The following is a 21,705-nucleotide window of genomic DNA, read 5'->3' as shown; positions in this document are numbered from 1 at the left end:
CAGCGCTACTATCTTCTTATTTTCTTTGTAACTTATCTTCTACAAAGATAACATCTCTACTGATGATCACTTTGCGGGCAGTGGGATCCCTCACGCGATACCCCTTTACTCCATCAGCATACCCCAAGAATTTGCATTTCTTGGATTTTGGATCCATCTTTGAAATTTCTTGAGAGTTGTACATCACGTACACAATACTTCCAAATATATGAAGGTTTGAATAATCAGCTAGTTTACTAGTCCACATCTCCATTGGTGTCTTCAGCTCTATTACAGTTGATGGAGCTCGATTCACCAAATAACATGTGGTATTGACTGCTTCTGCCCAGAATGATTTTTCTAGGCCTGCATCCCTTAACATTGCTCTTGTTCTTTCTAACAAGGTTCTGTTCATCCGCTCTGCCACTCCATTTTTTTGAGGAGTGTTCGCCACTGTGAAATGTCTTTTAATGCCTTATTTCCTGCAAAAGTCATCAAATTCTTCGCTTGTGTATTCTCCTCCATTATCTGTTCTGAAACACTTGATCTTATTTCCAGAATCAATTTCCACCCGCGCTTTAAAGTTTTTGAAAGTTGAAAACACGTCTAACTTCTTCTTAATAGGGTACACCCAACATCTCCTGGAATAGTCATCAATAAATGAGACAAAGTATTTTGCTCTGCCTAGGGATGTAACTGGTGCTTGCCATACGTCAGAGTGAACCAATTCTATAACACTTTTGCCTCTAGAATTTGGCATATTGAATTTCAACCGGTGCTGCTTACTTGTTATGCAATGCTCACACAAAGGAAGTGATACATTTGTTAAGTCTGGAAGTAGTTTTTGCTCCACAAGGACTTTCATTCCTTGTTCTGACATGTGTCCAAGTTTCTGATGCCATAACATTGCAGAATCTGAACTACATGAGGCAACAGAGGCTTCTGCTTCTAGCACAGTCTCTCCCTTCAGTATGTACAAGTTTGTTGCTATCTTTTCGCCTTTCAACACCACAAGCGCTCCACGGAACACCTTCATGATTCCTTTTCATGTTTCAATCTTGCTTGCATTATTATCCAACAATCCGTAGGATAATAAATTTTTCTTCAAGCCTTTCACGTGCCGCACATCTCGAACAACTTTAATTGTTCCATCATATATCTTCAATTTGATGGTTCCCACGCCAACGATCTCTAAGGCATGATCATTGCAACTATACACAGATCCTCCTGAGACAAGTTCATAATGATGAAACCATTCTCTTCTTGAGGTCATGTGATATATTTCTCCCGAATCAATGAGCCATATATCTGAATATCTCTTTCTACCTTCCACGATGGTTGACGCTTCACAGCATATAGCATCTCCATCATCTGAAGTGTTTGCGGTATTGCCTTGTGGATTGGAGTTTTTATTTAGACTCCAACAATCCTTCTTCAAGTGACCTTTCTTTCCACAGTTGTAGCACTTTAAATTCTTCTTTCTTCTTGACTTTGATCTACCATGTTTGTGACGCTGCTTTGGCCACGTTCCGTTGATCTCACTCTCATCGTTGTCAACGCTTCTTCTTGTTGCAGATTTACTTGTCTGTTTTTCTTGTTCTTGAACCGATTTTCTTCTTGTAGAACAGCAGATGCAACGTCATCGAGGACTAGAGTGGTGACATTACTATTTGTCAAGTTGACGATGAGTTGATCATATGAATCAGGTAGACTTTGAAGTAGAAGTTCAACACGTTTTTGTTCTCCTATTGTACATCTTAAGGATGTAAGCTGAGAAAATAACGTGTTCAGTATGTTTAAGTGCTCCGTCGCTGAAGTAGATTCTGTCATACGGAGAGTGTATAATTTCCTCTTAAGGAAAATTTTATTGTGCAACGATGTGGCATCGTACAATTTGGTAAGATGATCCCATATCTCCTTAGCTGTCTTCTTTTCCTCGATGCTTGATAATACTTCATCTGCTAATGCTAGATGAAAGTTTGCCATAGCATTTCCGTCCATTTCGATCCATTTGTTATCGTTTGTGAAATCTACCGGTCTTTCGCTAATAGCTGCTAGACAACACGTCTTTCCTCAGGATGACCTTCATCTTTAATTTACACAATGAGAAATTTCTCTCATTGAATTTTTCAATATCAAATTTCGTTGCCATAGCTTCTATTTCGGATAGCTCCCACTATTTCACTATCGTGAATAGTTCTGTGGAACCTTCAAAGAATGGGTAATATCTTCTTACTTTCTTATGTTGGAGGATCCATTTTTTGGTGGCAACCACAAAGACAATAAGCAGATATTACACACTCAAATCTGGCTCGGATACCAATTGTTGCGGAAGACGGCTATCGGATAGAGCAAAATCGCAACTGATAATTTGAGAAAATAAAAATGAAGATAAAGAAGACAAAATTTACGTGAAAAACTCCTAAATTATATAGGGTAAAAACCACGGACAACGGTAGAAGAATTTCACTATAAGAAAATAGGAATTACAACTTCTCTCTATCTACCAAGGAGAAAACAATGATAATTCTCTCTTGATAAAAAAGAGAAAACAACTCTCAAGAAACTCTCTAAATTCTCTAGTATTAAAAGAAAACTAGAATACTTTGTGATGATTTTGAAGCTAAATGAAGTAGGATATTTATAGTTGAAGCTTAAGGACTAATCTTATAAATACCCTAAAGTACAATGACTAAATTGTGTAATTTACCCTTTATCAAAAATCAACAAAAATACAACTTTTTTGACAATTCCACCATTCGGTGAAATTATATATTTTTTTCTCCCAACTTTCGGTGCAAGTTGCACCAATTTTCAACAAAGGCAAAAGGTGTACAAGGAAAAAAGAAGATAAGACGATACATGGAACTAGAAAAAACTAAGCAAAAATATCCAGAAGCTCCCATGATTTTTGATAATGAAGTAAATAAAAATGAAAAAAAAAATATACAAACCTGAGAAAAAGCAGAGACAGCTAGGACTGGCAGGGTTGTGAATGCCACAAGTGCCACCCGCTAATGTAGCAACATCCCAATTAGTATAGCAACAATAACAGCAGCACTATCCTGTATAAATATTGAAAGCCGGTTGCTAAAAGCAGCGCTTACAAATATAGCATCATTTGCCAATCGCATGGACAAGTTATCAGCACTATTATCTTCATTATCAAACCAGCCAACTTCATTCCTCAGCATTGCTGTTACAAAGAAAAAAATAAGCTAAATGATATCCATGAAATTCACCATTCTAGAAAACATGGTATACATTTGTAGATTATAGATTCCTAAATATATTTTAGGTTGAAATTCAAATTTAAATTCTTAGTCTTATCTCTAAATCAGTTTTGTAGATAAGTTAACTGTAGTTAGGATTGTTCTCTAGAGTTCTATAAATTAGAGGGAATTCTAGTTTTGTAAGTGAAAATAAAAAACCAGAGAATTTATGTCTTCTCTAAAACTCACAACTTTGAAGATTCGGATACCTGAGAACATCATTCTGCGCACCCATTCAGTCATCTTCTCCCCCATAAGGCCAAAGTAGAAGTGTTGCAAGAAGTTGGCAACAACCGTCACTATACCCATGCAGGCAATTATCAAACACCACCTATCTACGTCACCTTCTAAGTGATGATGTTCATGCCAATAATATGCCGTCACTATCAGTGCAATAACATAAGCAAGAAGTGGATTGAAAGAGCCAAAGATTGCCGCACCAATACTTCCCAACACAGCATAGAGCCACTCCGCAAAACTAAGCGTGCCAACCTCCAAAATGATGGAGCTTCCCCATGACGCACATCCTTTGCTTCCTTATTTTTCATTGGGATATCATCAGAGTGACTGTGAGGCCGACTAAAAGTCTGAGAATGTGAACATTCGTTTCTAGGATCAGATGTCAGAAGAGGTGATACAGGAGATTCAGGGTCCAAATCATTTGATTTCTGCTGCTGGGTGCACTGAACATCGAGTTTAGGCAACTCTGGAAGTCTCCTTTCAAAACTGTCCTGCCTCCTAATTCATGGTTCCTTATCACCGGAATCCGCAGGCAATCCATTTTCCAACATTTTTCTGTGGCGGTGGACAATGAGCTTTAGGTGATTCTTGTGAGTTAAAAGCACCGTCTTGGGACCCAAATACACCAGGAACTCTTTGGAGAGATGGTGATTTGACAAACTTTGGAGATGATGATTCTTTGAAGCTATGAACTGATGGAGAATTCTTTTCAATTTGGAATGTTGATGTATTCTTGCAGTTCCTAACTGGCATCCTGAAAGAAAATAAAATAATAAACCATAAATAGGATATAGAAACAAACAAGAAATCTTTTCAAACTAAATAAGGAAAAATCACTAACTAGTAATTAAAATTCTAAAAAATAGCATTTGAGCATTCTTAATAATGCATATATAGCTCTAATTATCTCCTTGGAAGTTCTGTGGCCTCCTCACCTCTGCGGAGTTCTGCATACAAACCATCAAGGGCTATTAACTCGTCATGTGTGCCCATTTCCATCAGCTGACCCTCCATCATAGCTATATAATCAACATTTCTTATGAGACAAAGCTATCGATGTAACCCCTAGACTCAGTCTGTGAGTTACGACTAGATCTAGTCGATTATAATAAAAATTTTCAATACATATTCCAAACAATCTTCGATAATTTAAATCCACATTATAAATAACATCTTTAAAAAAATATAGTTAATAACGATAAAAATGCAACGAGTAAATATTAAACCGTAAGTGATTGTGTAAAATAAAATACGTTATAATCCGTATCGCAGTAAATCTAACATCAGTAATAAAAGCAATAATCATCATAAAAAAATATTTCAAAATAAAGACACATGTCAACGTAAATAAGAGCAATTCGGAAGATAAAAATATTACAACAAAATGTTCTATACGAATGTATCGATCCTCCAAGTGTCAGGTCTAGGATGTCTATCCAAAAGTATCATAAAGGGGAAAAAAGTTTGAAAAGGTGAGCTAGGGAGCTTAGTATGTTCTAATGGTGCAAATAAAACATAATAGGTAAAATAATCAAGAAGTAGTTCAATAAAGTATCGTAAAAGTCGTAGAGAAGTTGAATTTTAAAACTCATAATTACCCTCCTTCCGTACATGCAGTTCCCCAGAATTGCACCCATAAGGGCTTACCTTATACCCATTGGGTATAGGAACCAACCTAAGAGAGCACCTTAGGGTCTGAGAGCCTACCTAAGAAAGTTCTCGGGACCTTGGAGTCTATCCAAGGTTGCCTTTGGTCCGTAAGGAATTACTAGTTTGATCAGAACTTAACCTCCATACTCCAATTTCCTACCCAAAACAATATATCAATAAAACAGTTCACACAGTAAACAGTAAATTCCATGATCCATAATCGGCATAATCATATTTCTAGTGAGAACAAATAACCAAATAGCATATATCAAACAACCATAGTTCATAACCAGTCAACCAGTAAATTAGTAAATCATAACGTCAAGATGAATAAAAGATTCAGTAATTCAGTAATTTTGAAAAATCACATTTCAAAACAGATAAAACAATCATATAGCACATAAGGAACACACCTAGCAAAACAGATCAGTCGGCAGTATACTGACCACCTACCTAGCCACGCTCAACAGCAGTGCTCGAATGAGTAATCACTAGCTCACGAGGCCGAACAGATCGAGAGGAGTTGCATCAAGCTATCAAACAGTCGGGAGAGTCTCGTTTACCTTCAAATAACAATATCTTAGATCAGTCATTAACCTTAATTTAATTATTCTTAAATGAAATACTTATATACATATGCATGCTCGGGTTTGACGGTAAATTCGGAGGCTTTCGGCTTCAAATTTGACAAAACGGAATTCGAATTTGGACTTAAGACGTCTAAAAACATAAAATATAACTTTTCGAAAAATTTGACTTTTTGTCAAAGTCAACTATGGTAAAAGTCAATGATCAATCAAAGTCAACAAGTTGACTATGTTCGAGTTGACTCCACTGGGTTGACTCAATGAGTTGACTTAACCCAACCTGGTTCGGTCTAATTGGATCGGTTCCAGAAGGCTCCTGGACCAAAGTAGGAGCCCTATGCACACTACCGGTGCGTTGCGACATGTGAGACGATGGAAAGGGGTTGAGTCGGTCGATCGAGTACTCCAGGTGCAACTTAGTCTTCAAACAACTCAAACCCAACCAATAATCAAGCAAAATTGAGAAAATTAACCGAAAAATTAAATCCGAGTTTACCAACACCAACGATAAAGAAAACGTCGACAAAGTTAACACCCAAGGGTTGGGTTTTGAGAGGACGGTGATGAGAAGTCCAACCTTGCCGAAGATGAGGCAAACGAATGATGATGGCTGTCGAAAATCATGATTAACTAAGGCGACCAGGGGAGGGGGTTTCGACGGTGCTTTGGCGAGCTTCTCGCGGCGATCAGCGATGAATTCCAGAGTGAGGTTGGAGGGGTTTCAGTCACCAGATGATGGCGAACAGAATGATGGTGGCGGTGCAGTTAACGACTGTCGGACGACGATAACTTAGGGACTTGGGGGTTTAATTTGGGGATTTTGGTATTATAACCTAAGCCTTAAGTAAATAATATATTTACTTTAAAATATTATAAACAGTGACCTAGGCTAAATGGTAAGGTGATGGCTGGCCATGCTTACGGGATAGGGGTTTGAAACCTCTCAGGCAAAATGGGACAATTCAGGGTTAAGTCTCTAAACTTTCTACAGGTTCAAAACCGAGCTGCAAACTTCTGAAACTTGCAATTTAGCCCCTAAATCAACCAAATTAATTTATATATATATATATATATATATATAATTTAAAATGAGGGTGATAGCCGAGCTATTATTATAGTTGAGCGTCCCAACATGAGGAGATCTAGAGCTTCCTGAACAGTTCTTTCAGCTTCAAAATCAAGTCCACCAGTAACTTGATAAAGCAGAAGGATTGTTGGGTTCAAAAGCACTGCTCTAGCAATAGAAAGTTGATTTTCTGTTCTTCTGTTAACGCTAAGCTAGCCCTCTCCACCTGAAATTCACGGTAAATGGTTTCAACAAAATAAGCTACAAATGAGAAATAATCAAGACAATGGGATTGAAAAATAATATATTTTATTTTTTTCACATTTCACCTATGTCTCATATCCTCTCTCGAGCGAACTAATAAATGTATGTGCTCGCGCTATTTTCGCAGCTTCTTCAATCTGATCAAATGTAGAATCTCGCCCATAAGCAATATTATCTTTTATGCTCAAACTAAGCAAGGCAGGTTCCTGAGTAACAAGTCCTATTTGTCTGCTCAACCACTCCAGCTTTAGGTTTTTAATATTCTCCCCATCTAGAAGAACTTCCCCTGGATGATAAAAGAATATATATTTTAGATCATGAAGGTTGACCGACAGCAAAGCAATGATTCAAAACCTTAAATATCAAGCTAAAACAATGCATTATGTAAAACCACATGGCCATCATTAAACTTAATGTAGGATCATAAAACCGTTACATGAGCGTGATAATACTGCTTTTCCTAGAGCCATTTCTTCCAACAAGTGCAACTGTCTTTTTAGCAGGTACAATGAGGTAAAAGCCACTTAGAAGAGGGATTTCAGGACGAGACAGATAACTCAAATACACATCCCGAAACTCGATATTCCCTTGAATAGAGGAAAGGATGTTCCCTTCTTCATTCAAACTAGAGGACGAACGACTAATCATCTCAAAAAGTCTATAAGCAGCAATTCCTCCTGGGTCAAAAGAATAGAAATTTGTTGCTACTTGATTCAGCCCACTGTACAACAAAAAAAGGATCGGTAAGACACTAGAGATTAAACAAGGCAGGAAAAAAAGGTAGAAACTGAAGCTTACAGGCCACTTAAAATAACAGCAAAAAGGGCTGCTATGATTTCACCACCATGAGCTTTGTCATGTGTGATAAGGAATTATCCAACCCGTAGCTGTATGGCACAAGAACATATTGCAAGCCCATACGTAAATCCAAGCCCAAGCCCTTGCCCAAGACTAATCAATATACCATATCTCAGAGTTGCTTGTAATGAGGTTGCATAAGAATATTTGGCCAAGGTTTCATTTGTAAATGCATACAAGGTCCTGATATAAGAGACTGCCTGCAAACAACAAGAACTATATGTATATTAGCATCACTTATACACCATGCTTCCCCTAGAGAAGGCTGATTCTATGTACAAATTAAAGTTCAACCAATAATTAAATAATTTATGTCACCATTTCAACAATTTCAATGCTACTAAACACATAAAGGCATAATATGTATACTGTCGAGCTTCACCTAGCTTTTGTGGGTTAAAAGCCGAAGCCCAAAGTTGGATCTTCTGACAATAACCTTCACTGAAAAGCTAACTGACAAGATCAATAGAAACTCTACATAAAAGAATAAAATAAAAAAGATAATATGTACCTAAGCTTCATTTAGCCTCAGCAAAATCCTTTCTTAGTTAAAACTTTTTTATAAAAGTAGGAGACCTCATTAAAAACCTCCATCATTGTAGTCCCTTTCCCGAAGAAAAGAACCGGCCAACGGAAGGAGGAAAAGAGTACCTCAATTTATTAATAGAAAAAAATTACATGAGACTTAATAAGTACAATGAATTGAGTAGCTTTAAAAAAAAAACACACACACAAAGAAACAGTCTAAAATAGAACCCTTACAATTACCCGATCCCCTCATTCGCTAATTTACCAGCCTCATAATTACAAGCCCTTGGAATCAACCTAACTATAGACGCCTTAGCTGTAACAAGGGACTTAATCTCCTTTACTAGAGAACTAAAGAAAGTAGGAACAGTAAAAGGAGAATGAATCCACTCCACTGCAGATTTACAATCACTTTCTACAATCAATCTGCCCTTAGGAGCCCAAACTGAAGAGAGAAAGATCTCGATGCCTCTTTTAATGGTTTTCAATTCAGCTATTGGAGGAGGGCCAGGACCAACACTTTCGGAAAATGTCACTCGAGTGAAACAATTACAGTCTCTTAAAATACCACCAATACCTCTTGCCAACCCATCAAACCTTACAACCCCATCTACATTCATCTTAAAAAAATCAACTGGAGGGGGAAACCAACATTGCAAAGGACTACATTGTGACTTTAAAACAAAACTCCTGTCTGCAAGGGAAGGATATCCAATCAACTTATTCGCCTGGATAGGGATGTGAGGGAACCTAGCTAGATACCATTTTGCTAACCTCAATATAACAATGAACAAAAATGAGGACCTGTTGAGTTTCACGCTATCAAAAACAATTGAGTTCCTTGCTTTCCAAATGGACCAAAACATGTTATGAACCGAGAGGAATAGAGAAGGAAACATTGAAGGAAGGAAGGTTTTAGAAGAAGAAAAAAGAGAGATTACAAAAGAGGATTCTCATTCATTCATCATGTAAGGTTTTTCTTCCCCAGCACACGGTTTTATTTTCATTACAATGTACTATAGCAAATGTAAAAGTGACAGCTGTATAACTAACTCTAACAAATTCACAGATAAGAACTAAATATTTTCCTCTTGTGGGTTGTTGATTGGATCCCCTTATGAGCCCATCTTTTCTGCCCCATTCAGCTTCTGCTCTCATTTACTTGTGTTCAGCTCTAGGTAATTTTCTTCGGTCTTAGCATTATGAATTGAAATCCCTAATTCCCCGATTCCCTTTTTCTCAATCCCTAATCCCTCTTCAATTTCCCCCAATTCTCTTGCTTCGATTCTAATCTCCCTGTCTTGTTCTTCTCTTTTGTTCATGACAATACCCCCTCCATGACCAGATCCTTGTCCCCAAGGATTGAAAGTAGTAAATTGAGCGCGCATGACTGTATAATCTTCCCAGGTATCATTTTCAAAACTCAAATTTGTCCATTGTACTAGCAATTGAGTAAAAACACGATTATCCCTTTTTACAATTCTTTTGCTTAAAATCTTCTCAAGAAATACTTTCATCTGGCCATTATCTATTACTTGAAGAGGCTCTGATGAAACTAGTGTCTTTCTCCAAGTTTTGGCTTTAGGAGACTAACATGGAAAATAAGATGGATACGAGCAGTCTCTGGTAAGTCTAATTTGTACGCAATCGCACCAATCTTTTCCAGGATCTTGTAAGGACCATAAAACGGGCTTCTAACTTCAAGTTTTTTTCTGATTGCTAGGAAAGTCTGCCGATATGGTTGCAATTCAAGTACACCACTTCTTCCAAATTAAATGTCCTTTCACTGTGATTTTTGTCAGTTTGCTGTTTCATGCGATTCTGTGCTTGCTATAATTGATCTCGAACATTTTGTCTTAGCTGAACTCTATCTTGTAGTAACGTCTGAACACTGTTTACATTAGATTCAGAACATTATAACATCGTAGGAGGTTTGTATCTGTATAGGGCCTCAAAAGGAGTAATTTTAAGTGCCGTGTGGTAGTTTGTGTTGTACCACCATTCAGCATGAGGTAACCATCTTGTCTACCGTGTAGGTTTTAGAAAACACAAACCTCTTAAGTACTGTTCCAGGCACTGGTTCACTCGCTCAGTTTGACCATCTGTCTCAGGATAGTAGGTTGTGCTAAAAAGTGTGATGGTTCCTAATTGCTTAACTAGTTCTTTCCAGAAAAGGCTAGTAAAGGTCTTGTCTTGATCTGAAATGGCCATCTTAGGCTGACCATGAAGTTTATATACCTAATCTAAATATAATTTAGTCACCTCCATCACAGTATAGGGATGATAAAATACTAAAAATGGGCATATTTAGTTAGTTTATCTACTATCACCAAAATGCAATTCTTATGCATAAAAACATGTAAACCTCCAATAAAAATAAGCTTTCACCCACTGATACTTAGCTTGAATACAAGAATGCCCTCCATGTGGAGAGTCATGTAGTATTTGTAGGATATTCAATCGTAAAGAACACGTCTCTCCCACATAAACTCTATCATTGTAGCTCAAAATACCCTTTGAATACTTCCAATTTGGAGCACTAGCAGTGTTAATAGTTACTGCTCTAATATATTCTTTAGCACTAGTATCATGTTCATAGCTTTGTTCAATGTCCTTAACCTAAGTTGGAATGATAATCATGGTACTCATTTGTTTACACTCACCCATCTGCACAAATTGTCTTAACAAAGCATCTGCCACCACATTTGTACGCCTTTTCCTGTATTGAATTGTGTAGTCTAAACCCAATAATTTGGTCAATCCCTTCTTCTGAATTATTGTTGTGAGTTTCTGTTCTAACAAATACATCAAAGGTTTGTGGTCTGTTTTAATTATAAATATACCAAACACAAGATAATGTCGCCATTTTAAGACTACCAAAAGAATGGCAAGATATTCATTCTCATAGATAGAAAGATCCATGTTTTTAGGACTTAAACCTTTACTATGGTAAGCCAAAGGATGACCTCATTGGGAAAAAACAACCCCTATACCCTCTGAGCTCACATCGGTTTCCAAACAAAATTCTTTAGTGAAATCAGGAAGAGCCAAAACTGGAGCCTTACACATTACTTCCTTCAATTGAGTAAAAGTTGCCACTATTGTAGGAGTCCATTTAAAACCTTCTTTTTTTAACATCATTGTCAGTGGACGGCTAATTGTACCATAACCTTTGATGAACCTTCTATAATAGCCTGTTAGCTCTAAGAATCCCCGAAGAGACTTTAAATTTTGAAGAAGTGGCCAAATTTTCATGGCAGTAATTTTTGAGGGATCAGTGGAGACACCTTGAGCATTATTAATATGGCCTAAATATTCCACTTGTGGCTGTCCAAAGTAGCATTTACTTCTCTTAGCATAAAGCTGATGTTATGTCAATATTTCCTAAACCTTTCTTAAGTGCATTGCATGAGCAGACAATGTAGTGTTGTACACTAATATATCATCAAAAAACACTAGAACAAACTTTCTCAAATAGGAAGTGAACAAATCATTCATAAGAAATTGAAATGTAGCAAGGGCATTTATAAGTACAAAGGGCATTAGCTTATATTCAAAGTGTCCATGATGAGTGCGAAAAGCAGTTTTGTAGATGTCTTTAGGCTGAATTCGAATTTCCCAATAGCCAGATCTTAAGTCTAATTTAGAAAAATAGGATACTCCATGTAATTCATCTAGTAAGTCATCCACCACTAGTATTGGAAATTTATTCTTCACCGTCTGACTATTTAGCTGCCTATAATCCACGCAAAATCACCAACAACCATCATTTTTCTTAACAAGTAAGCAAGGAGAAGAAAAGGGCTCTTGTTTGTTTGAATGATAGAAGCTGATAACATGTTAGAAATTTGTCTTTCCACCCCTGCTTTTTGATGATGTGGAAGCCTATAAGGCCGCAAATTGACCGGAGCTACACCCAGTTTAAGTGTAATTGTATGGTCAAGTACACGTTTGGGAGGCATTCCTGTAGGTTCCTCAAAAACTCCTGCAAATTCTGCTAACAGCAGTTGTAGCTCACTAGGCACCTGTTGTTCACTAGGCACCTGTTGCTTACAATTTTCTATAGTTAGAAAATAAATTTCCCCCAATAAATGTGGATCCTTAGCAGTGATCTTTTGCAGTTTGTCATTGGAGACTGTTTTCGTAAGGAAGGATGTTTGATGACCCTGAATATATAATTATTGTCCTTCATTCTCAAAAGTAATAGTCATGGCATTAAAATCCATAAGAATTGGGTTATATTTGCTCATCTAATCGACTTCAAGAACTATATCACTTCCTCCTAGATTTAGTACCCAGAAATCATGAAAAAACTGATGGCCTTGTATAATCTAACATAACTGATTACTTTTGGCTTAACTAAAAAGTTTTTCTCCATTAGAAACTGTATTGGCTAGTGGTTAAGTTGAAACTAACTTAATACTAGCTTTATCCCATTTAGGAGTGATAAAGTTGTGTGTGTTGCCGATGTCAATAAGAATATCGAGAGGTTTTCCCCTGACCAAGCCTTGAATTCTAATTGTAGTATAAGTGATGCTACCTGTGAGAGCATTGACTGAAATTTCTAGATTCTCATCTTTATCATTTGAAACCCCCAAAACTTCTTCTGGTATGATTGTTTCTTCATGGTTATCAAGTTCCCCCATAGCATTCATTTGTCTTAACTTGCATTGGTGACCTGGTTGAAATTTCTCATCATATTTGTAAAAAAAATTATTTAATCTGTGATACTCCAGTAAACTAGTTTTGTTTGGAGGATTTGACATAACTTTCTGGTTTGTTTGAATGGCAGCAGGTTTGTTAAAATTGGATTGGGTGGGATTATTAAGTTTTGTTTCTGTCGTTTACTTTCAAACTCTATTGAGATCTCATATAATTTAGCCTACCTGCAAGCTTTAATTACTTTTTTAGGGTTGAGAGTTTGACCCTATGATTCAATTCGTACTTTAGTCCACTTATGAAAATGGACACAAAAAATTCTTCCCCCAAGGTTGGATTTTGCATTAAAATGAAAGGTTTCAACTCTTTGAACCTCACTTGATATTCTTCCACTATTCCTTTTTGAGTTAGCTTACTAAATTCTTATATGACATCTGCATACTGCATACTGCATATCACTAAATCGATGACTTAAGTCTGCTTCGAACTCATGCCAATGCACTCGATCTTTTTGCATGATATAACCATCAAACCATGATTCAACTTTTCCCTATAAATACATCGCAACTATCACAACTCTTTGTTCTTCGGGAATTCCAAAAAGATGAAAGAACTTATGACATTTTTTTACCCAATCCCTTGGATTCATTCCATCAAAATTTTTTAGTTCTACTTTAGGCCTAGGAAACATAAATCCAGTATTTCCTACTGCCCCTCCTTGAACTATTTTGGCCCCATTGCTATCCCCTGTTTGATTTTCCATCCTAATATTCTATTGGTCCATTTGTGACTCATAGGGTTTAGATTTGAGGATACCTGGTTCATCCATGTTGTACGAGAATCTGGACTTAACATTTATCTCTGTCACCATCATCGATTTCTTTCCTTCAACTTTAGTTAGAGTGGGTGTAGCAATATGCTCCTTTTCTTACCTTGCCATATCTTGCTCATCATTCCTCCCCGTTAAAATTCATTGGACTTGTTCTATATAGGCTTGATTGGTGGTCATCTTTGATTCCAAATTGTTTAGATGATTGTTTTGCTCCTCCTACCACTTTGGAGGTTTCGTTTCATCAGTGACTTGTTCCACTCTTTTGGATAAATCTTCAATTTGCTATTGAATGGCAATAGGTTCAGTCGACTCTTCTATGGATTGATTCTTTTTCTGTTTTCCAGCTTGCTATAATGCTAGAAATTTAGGCTCTGATGCCAATTTGTTATGAACCGAGAGGATTAGAGAAGGAAAAATCAAAGGAAGGTTTTAGAAGAAGAAAAGAAAGATTACAGAAAATGATTCTTATTCATTCATCAGGTAAGGTCTTTATTCCCCAGTACACGGTTTTATTTGCATTACAATATATTTGCAGATAAGAGATAAATATTTTCCTCCTGTGGCCTGTTGATTGGATCCCCTTCTGAGCCCATCTCTTCTGCCCCATTCAACTTCTTCTCTCCCTTACTAGTGTCCCAGCTCCAGGTAATTTTCTTCGGTCTTAGTATTTGGAATTGAAATCCCTAATTCCTCGATTCCCTTTTTCTCAATCCTTAATTCGTCTTCATTTCCCCCAATTCTCTCACTTCAATTATAATCTCCATGTCCTGTTCTTCTATTTCTTTCGTGAGAAACAACACCCGGAATAAATTTCCAAATAATCGAATTAACCATCAATTCAGAACAAGAGCTAAGAAGGGTAGGAGGATCACGGGGCAATGCTAAATAAAGATCCCATAAGCTGGCTAATCTATTCCAGAGTTCCCATAAAACAATACACGAGATAAAAAGATGATGTGCTGATTTATCATGCTGATGGCAAAGCGGATAGAGAATGTATTCTCCTAGGGGCACCTCTTTTTCTTCAACTCTACTCTAACTGACAATTTTTGATGAGATATCTGCCAAAGAAATGTTTTAACTCGTGGAGGAGCTAAACCCAACCAGGCCCAATTCTTCCACAAATACTTTTCCCCAGAGACCTTAGATAAGGCCATTATGCAAGATTTTACCGAGAACAATCCATCACCCTTCCCTGACCAAGATAAAAAGTCATCCACTGATTTAGTTAATTTAAAGCTATTCAATTTTGACTTCAATTCCACCCAATGGTCCAATTCCCAATCACACAAGTTTCTCCTAGTTTGTATATTCCACTCCCAGCCATTCGACTCATAACAACTAAATTCAGCCATGTTACCCTATTTATTGAATGAAAGAGCAAAAATCTTAGGAAATAGACTTTTCAGAGGTGTATCATCTATCCAAACATCATTCCAAAAAGAGATAGACTTACCATTCCCCACTTGCATCTTCGAATTAGATCTTAGGCACACTCCAGCCGAATCATTCTTCAAGAAACTATTGGCAATACCTATCCAAATCCAAGAGGCCTGAGGAGAGAATACCTTGTTGATTGACATGGTGTTGCAATTGATATTGTATTTGCAGCACAACATTTTTTTCCATTAGGAATCTTTTTCATTGGCAAACTTCCAAACCCATTTACCCAGCAGAGCCCGATTGGTAAGATTCAAATCCAAAACTCCAAGGACACAATTATTTAACGGACGACATACTATTCTCCAATTCACTTAGTGAAACTGACTCTTCTCTGCACCATCTCCCTAAAGAAATTTTGCCATCAATGAATTAAGCTTCTGGCTAATTTTGCATGGCATTTTGAATATTGATAAGAAGAAGATAGGCAAGGAGGACAACACCGACTTCAACAACACTAATCTGCCCGCCATATATAAACAAAATGTTTTTCATCCAACCAATTTCATGTTAAAATTCTTGATGACCGGATCCCATAGGATTTCAGAATTTTTTTTCGCACCGAGGGGTAGACCTAGATAGTCTGTAGTAAAAGAATCTACTGAACAATCAATGGCCAACGCCCAATCATTTAGGTTGTCATCTTCAAAATTAATACCGTATAGTGTGCTATTTGCTAGATTTAGATGGAACCCTGCCATTAAGCTGAAGATCTTTAAAACAATTCTGGCATTTTTAATTTGACAAAGAGAGGCTTGGCAAAAAATAATAATATCATCTGCAAACTGGAGATGAGTCAAACGAAAAGGATATTCCGACTTTCCGATTGCAAAACCTTGAAAAAGGCCCAAATCAGCGGCTTTAGACAACATTAAATGGAGCTTTTCGCCAACTATATTGAACAGAAGCGGGGAAAGACTGCAGTCTTGTCTCAACCCTTTTTCTTTTTGATACTCATCTAAAGGGGAACCATTCACTAGGATCGAGATTGATGCTGAAAAAAGACAATACAAAATCCACGAGCACCGTCTCTCGCCAAAGCCCATGTTTTTCATTGCTTTAAGGATAACTGGCCATTCAACAGTGTCATAAGCTCTATGAATGTCTGAACAGATTTAGGAAGAAGAAAAATTCTTATTTATTCTAATAGGAGTACACCCTTTTAACATAGCAGAAAAAATAAAAAGGAAATAATCTCTAACAATTAGCATATCCCTAAAAATTAGTAATTAGATTATGGCTAATATTTACAAGGAAATTCCTAGAACTAAGGTAGAGAATCTCCTTAATTTAAGGATTTCCAACACTCCCCTCAAGTTGGAGTGTAGATGTCAATCGAACCTAGCTTACCCATAATTTCTTCGAACCTTTTTCTGCTCAAACTCTTGGTTAACACATCTGCTACTTGTTGTTGAGTAGGTAGATATGAAACACAAACTTCCCCTTTGTTAATTTTCTCCGCAATAAAGTGGCAATCGATTTCCATATGCTTGGTGCGATCATGTTGTACAGGGTTGTGAGCTATACTAACTGTTGCCTGGTTGTCACAATTCAATATTATAGGTGTTGTATAGGATAATTTTAGTTCTCTCATTAGTCGTTGTAGCCACATTCATTCACATATACCTTGGGACAGAGCTCGATACTCAGCTTCAACACTGCTGTATGCCACAACCGACTACTCTTTTACTCCTCCATGTCACGAGATTACCCCAAACATAGCTGTAGTACCCACTTGTGGAGCATTTGTCATTAATAGCACCTGCCCAATCTACATCAGTGTAGACTTCTATGCTTTGATTTACATATTTCTTGAAATGCAACCCCTTACCATGAGTCCCTTTTAAGTATCTCAATATCTTGTAGGCAGCTTCCAAATGTTTTTCCCTAGGAGCATGTATGAATTGACTAATAACAATTACTCCAAAAGCTATGTCTGGATGAGTGTGAGAAAGATAGATAAGTTTTCCCACTAACCGTTGATATCTCTCCTTGTCTACTTCTTCTCTATCTTTATCAGTTCCTAATTTAAGGTTGGATTCCATAGGACTCTCGGCTGGTTTGCAATCCAACAGTCCGACTTCAGAAAGTAGATCAAGAACATACTTTCTTTGAGAGATTGAAATACCTACCTTTGACCTTGTTATCTCCATTCCAAGAAAATATCTAATATTCCCCAAGTCTTTAAGTTGAAACTCAAGACTTAAGAATTCTTTTAGTCTTTCAATTTCAATAGAATCATCTCCTGTCAATATTATGTCATCTTTGTATACAATGAGAATACAACACTTCCCATTATCCGAGTGTTTGTAGAATAAGGTGTGATCAACTTGACCTTGAATATAATGTCTACTCGTCATGGCTTTGGCAAAACGATTAAACCAAGCCCTAGGGGATTACTTTAGTCCATACAAAGACTTTTTCAACTTGCATACTTGGCCCTTGCTTCCTTCGAATCTAGACAAAAAATCCATGTAGACTTCTTCTTTTAATTCTCCATTGAGAAAAGCATTCTTTACATCCAATTGGATCAAAGGGTATTCTAAGTTGATAACAATTGAGAAGAGCACTTGAATAGTATTTGGTTTGGCCAGTGGTGCAAATGTTTCCTCATAGTCCAACCCATATATTTGAGTGAAACCCTTGGCCACAAGTCTAGCCTTGTATCAATCAATGCTCCCATTTGGTTTAAATTTCTTAGTGAAAATCCACTTACAACCCACAGTCTTCTTCCCAGTAGGTAGTTTAGATATTTCCCACGTTCCATTATCATCAAGAGCCTTTATTTCTTCCAACATGGCTTGCTTCCATTTGGTTGACTTAAGAGCCTGTTCTATGTTCTTTGGAGTTTCTACAGAGTCAATAATGAAAATAAAGGCATTGTAAGATTTAGACAAGTTCTCATAGGATACAAACCGAGAAATGGGTTGTTGAGTGCAATTTCTAGTGCCCTTTCTTACTATAATTAGAAGATAGATGAAAGGAGAAGGAGGTAAGACTTCTTCCTCAGGACAGTCATCGGGTAAATATGGCATTGGCACTGCTGTTTCAGTCTCTGGGATCTGATGTTTTTGATAGTATAAACAAAGCTGCTGATTTTTTTCTTGCTATTTGTTAGAAGGAGAGGGTTGTTTTTCTTCATTTGTATGGTTAATCACCCTTGTTTCATGTTGATGCACAGTGGAGTTGAGTAAAATAGGGTCCAAATCAGGAATTACTATGGTTGTAGGATTTTCAGCAATGGCTGTAGGATTTACAGTAGTGGTTGTAGGAATTTCAGCAGTGGTTGTAGGATTTTCAGCAGGTTTTGTAGTTGTTAAAGGACTGATAGAGTCTTGAGGTATAATGAGAAGGTTGTTCAAGGTCTCATCTTCACTAAATATCTCCCCCTGAAGATGAGAGGTTGAAAAATATGGCTCGTTTTCGAAGAAAATAACATCAAGGGAAACAAACATCTGGTGTAGGGTTGGAGAATAGCACTTGTACCCCTTTTGTGTAGGTGACTATCCAAGAAAGACACAAGTGTGGGCTCTAGGATTGAGTTTAGAACGGTTTGGTTGATGATTGTGGAGAAATGATTTGCAACCGAAAATTTTGGTTGGGAGATTAGGAACACGAAACAAGGGAATTTTTCTTAAGAGTATGTAAAGGTGTTTGAAAGTTTAATACCTTTGATGGGAGTCGGTTTATAAGATAACAAGCAGTGAGAACATCTTCTCCCATAAATACTTCGGTATACCTATAGTAAACATAAGAGCACGATCCACGACTAGAATGTGTTTGTTTTTCCTCTCAGAAACCCTATTTTGTTGAGGGATGTCAGGACAAGAACTCTGATGTATGATTCCTTGCTCAGAAAGTTAAGGGCTTAGGATAGATTAAAATACTCTCTCCCATTATGAGTTATACGGGTGTGAATTTTGGAGTTCGAATCATTGAATGAAAACTTTGGAAGACTCTAGAGACTTCGATTTTTCTTTGAGGAGATATACCCAACAAACTCTAGTGTGGTCATCAATGAATGTTATGAAACCATGTAGCTCCTGTGACATTTTTTACTCGACTGTGGATTTTGGAGATAGATCATTGTGGATTAAAGTGAAAGGTTGAGATTGAACATAAGGTTTCAAAGGATAAGGGACACGAGCATGTTTAGACAGTTGGCAAACTTCACAATTTAAGGAACTTATTTTCTTATTTAGAAATAGTAGAGGAAGCAATTTCTTCAAGTACATAAAATTAGGGTGTCATAGTCTATGGTGCTATAGCATGATAGATTATTCTTTCGATGTAGTTAAGGCCATCCCTTCTTGTGAACTATTTTTATTACAAATATATAAGCCATCATCAACTTTAGTAGTGCCAATCATCTTCCCCGATTTCTGTTCCTGAACCACACAACCGAAAGCAGAAAATTCAGTAAGTACTTTCTCATCCTTGGTAAGCTTGCTAATTGAGAGTAAATTACAAGAAAGATTTGGAACATATAAAACTTTATCAATGGAAAAATGTTCTGTAAGTTTGATTGTTCCAATTCCAGCCACTGGCATGTAAGATCCATCAGCTATGCAAATCTGGGAGTGATTATGACAAGGTAAATATGTGTGAAACAGACTTAGATTACCTGTCATGTGGTTGGCTACTCCCGAATCTAGTGACCTACTGGCTGTAGGAGTTCCGAGGAGTTTATGAAGAGCCTCAAATTGAGTTTTGGTTAGCCGAACATCCTGGGCATCTTCTTCAGTATTAGACATCATTGCTGCTTGTTTTCTTTCTGGTTTTTTCTAGGATAGAGATGGAGTTTAAAGCATTTCTCCTTGGTATGTCCAACCTGGTTACAATGGCTACATCATGGCCTATTTGAACCAGAATCAATTCCAGCCTTGTACCTTTGAGACTGTGGGGCTTTTGAAATAAGGGAAGTGTTCTCTGAAGGATGATGACCAGTTGTGGTCAAAGGTTTTAGTTCTCTTGTGTCTCCTAACATAATAAGACGTCGTTTCTCTTATCTCCTTACTTCAGCAAATGCTTCTCCAATGGTTGGTAGTGTGGTTCTTCCTAGTATTCGTCCTCGGACCTCATCAATATCATGATTTATTCCTACTAGGAACTCATAAAGAGACTCTTGGTTAATATGATCCATGAAATTGGTGTGTTCCTCGCCCTTGCCCCAATCAGCTTCATAATACATGTCCAACTCCCGCCATAAGATCTTTAGGTTGTTGTAATATTGAGTGACTTCAAGTGCTCCTTGCTGAATATCTTTCAACTTTAATTTGATCTCGAATACCTGGGAAACATTTTCAAGATACGAGAAATTCTCCTTAATTGCATCCCACATTTCTTTGGCAGTTTTGAAGAAAAGGTAATTTCGGCTTATATTACCTTCCATCGAATTTATAATCCAAGCCATAACCATTGAGTTGTTAAGCTCCCAAGTTGCATAACTAGATTTTGTCGATGCTGGTCGGGGAATGTCTCCATTGATGTACCCAATTTTTTCTCAGCTATAAAGAACCATAAGGACAGATTGTGACCATTGCAGGAAATATTTTCCATCTAATCGATGATTTGTGATTGTAAGAGAGGAGTTAAGGTTAGTTTGAGGGATTTCTTAGCTGTGATTTTGAGCAATTTGTGAGATCTCAGTCTCAGAGAGGGTTTTATTGATATCACCCCTGATATAAGGAAAAAAATTTAGGAAGAGAGATGAGAGACAAATGAGTAGGATCGAATGAATCCTATGGCTCTCGATACCATGAACAGATTTAGGAAGAAGAAAAATTCTTATTTCTTCTAATAGGAGTACACCCTTTTAACATAGCAAAAAAGAATAAAAAGAAAATAATCTCTAATAATTAACATATCCCTAAAAATTAGTAAGTAGATTATGGCTAGTATTTACAAGGAAATTCCTTGAACTAAGGTAGAGAATCTACTTAATTTAAGGATTTCCAACAAAGTCAACTTTAAAAACAACCCCTTTAAGCCCTTGTTTCCTCCAATAATCGATACCTTCATTAGCAAGGAAAGCACAATCCAACAACAACCGCCTCCTCGGGATAAAAGCGAACTTGAATGGACTGAAAATGTCTTTAACACGAGATGAGTCTCTTAGATAATACTTTTAAGAGAATTTTGTATATAATACCAACAAGACTAATTGGTCTATAGTCATATAAACTCTCAGGATTTAGCAAATAATGCAAAATCCCACTTCCTTCCACAATAAAAGTCTTTAAAAAATTTCATTATTTGCTCCTTTAGACTAGGCCAATATTTAAAAAAAAAAACATAGTAAATCCATCCGGACCAGGGGATTTTGCATTG

General features: G+C 37.0%; 1 pseudogene; it reads right to left on the bottom strand.

Moving 5' to 3' along the window:
* Positions 1 to 2,747: 2,747 nt before the first annotated feature.
* On the bottom strand, positions 2,748 to 10,655 carry LOC120205459 (annotated as a pseudogene).
* Positions 10,656 to 21,705: the final 11,050 nt, after the last annotated feature.

Source organism: Hibiscus syriacus, unplaced genomic scaffold (genome assembly GCF_006381635.1).
Source record: "Hibiscus syriacus cultivar Baekdansim isolate YM2019G1 unplaced genomic scaffold, ASM638163v2 tig00000452_pilon, whole genome shotgun sequence".
NCBI classification, from domain to species: Eukaryota; Viridiplantae; Streptophyta; class Magnoliopsida; order Malvales; family Malvaceae; genus Hibiscus; species Hibiscus syriacus.
This window is presented reverse-complemented; position numbering and strand designations above follow the sequence as displayed.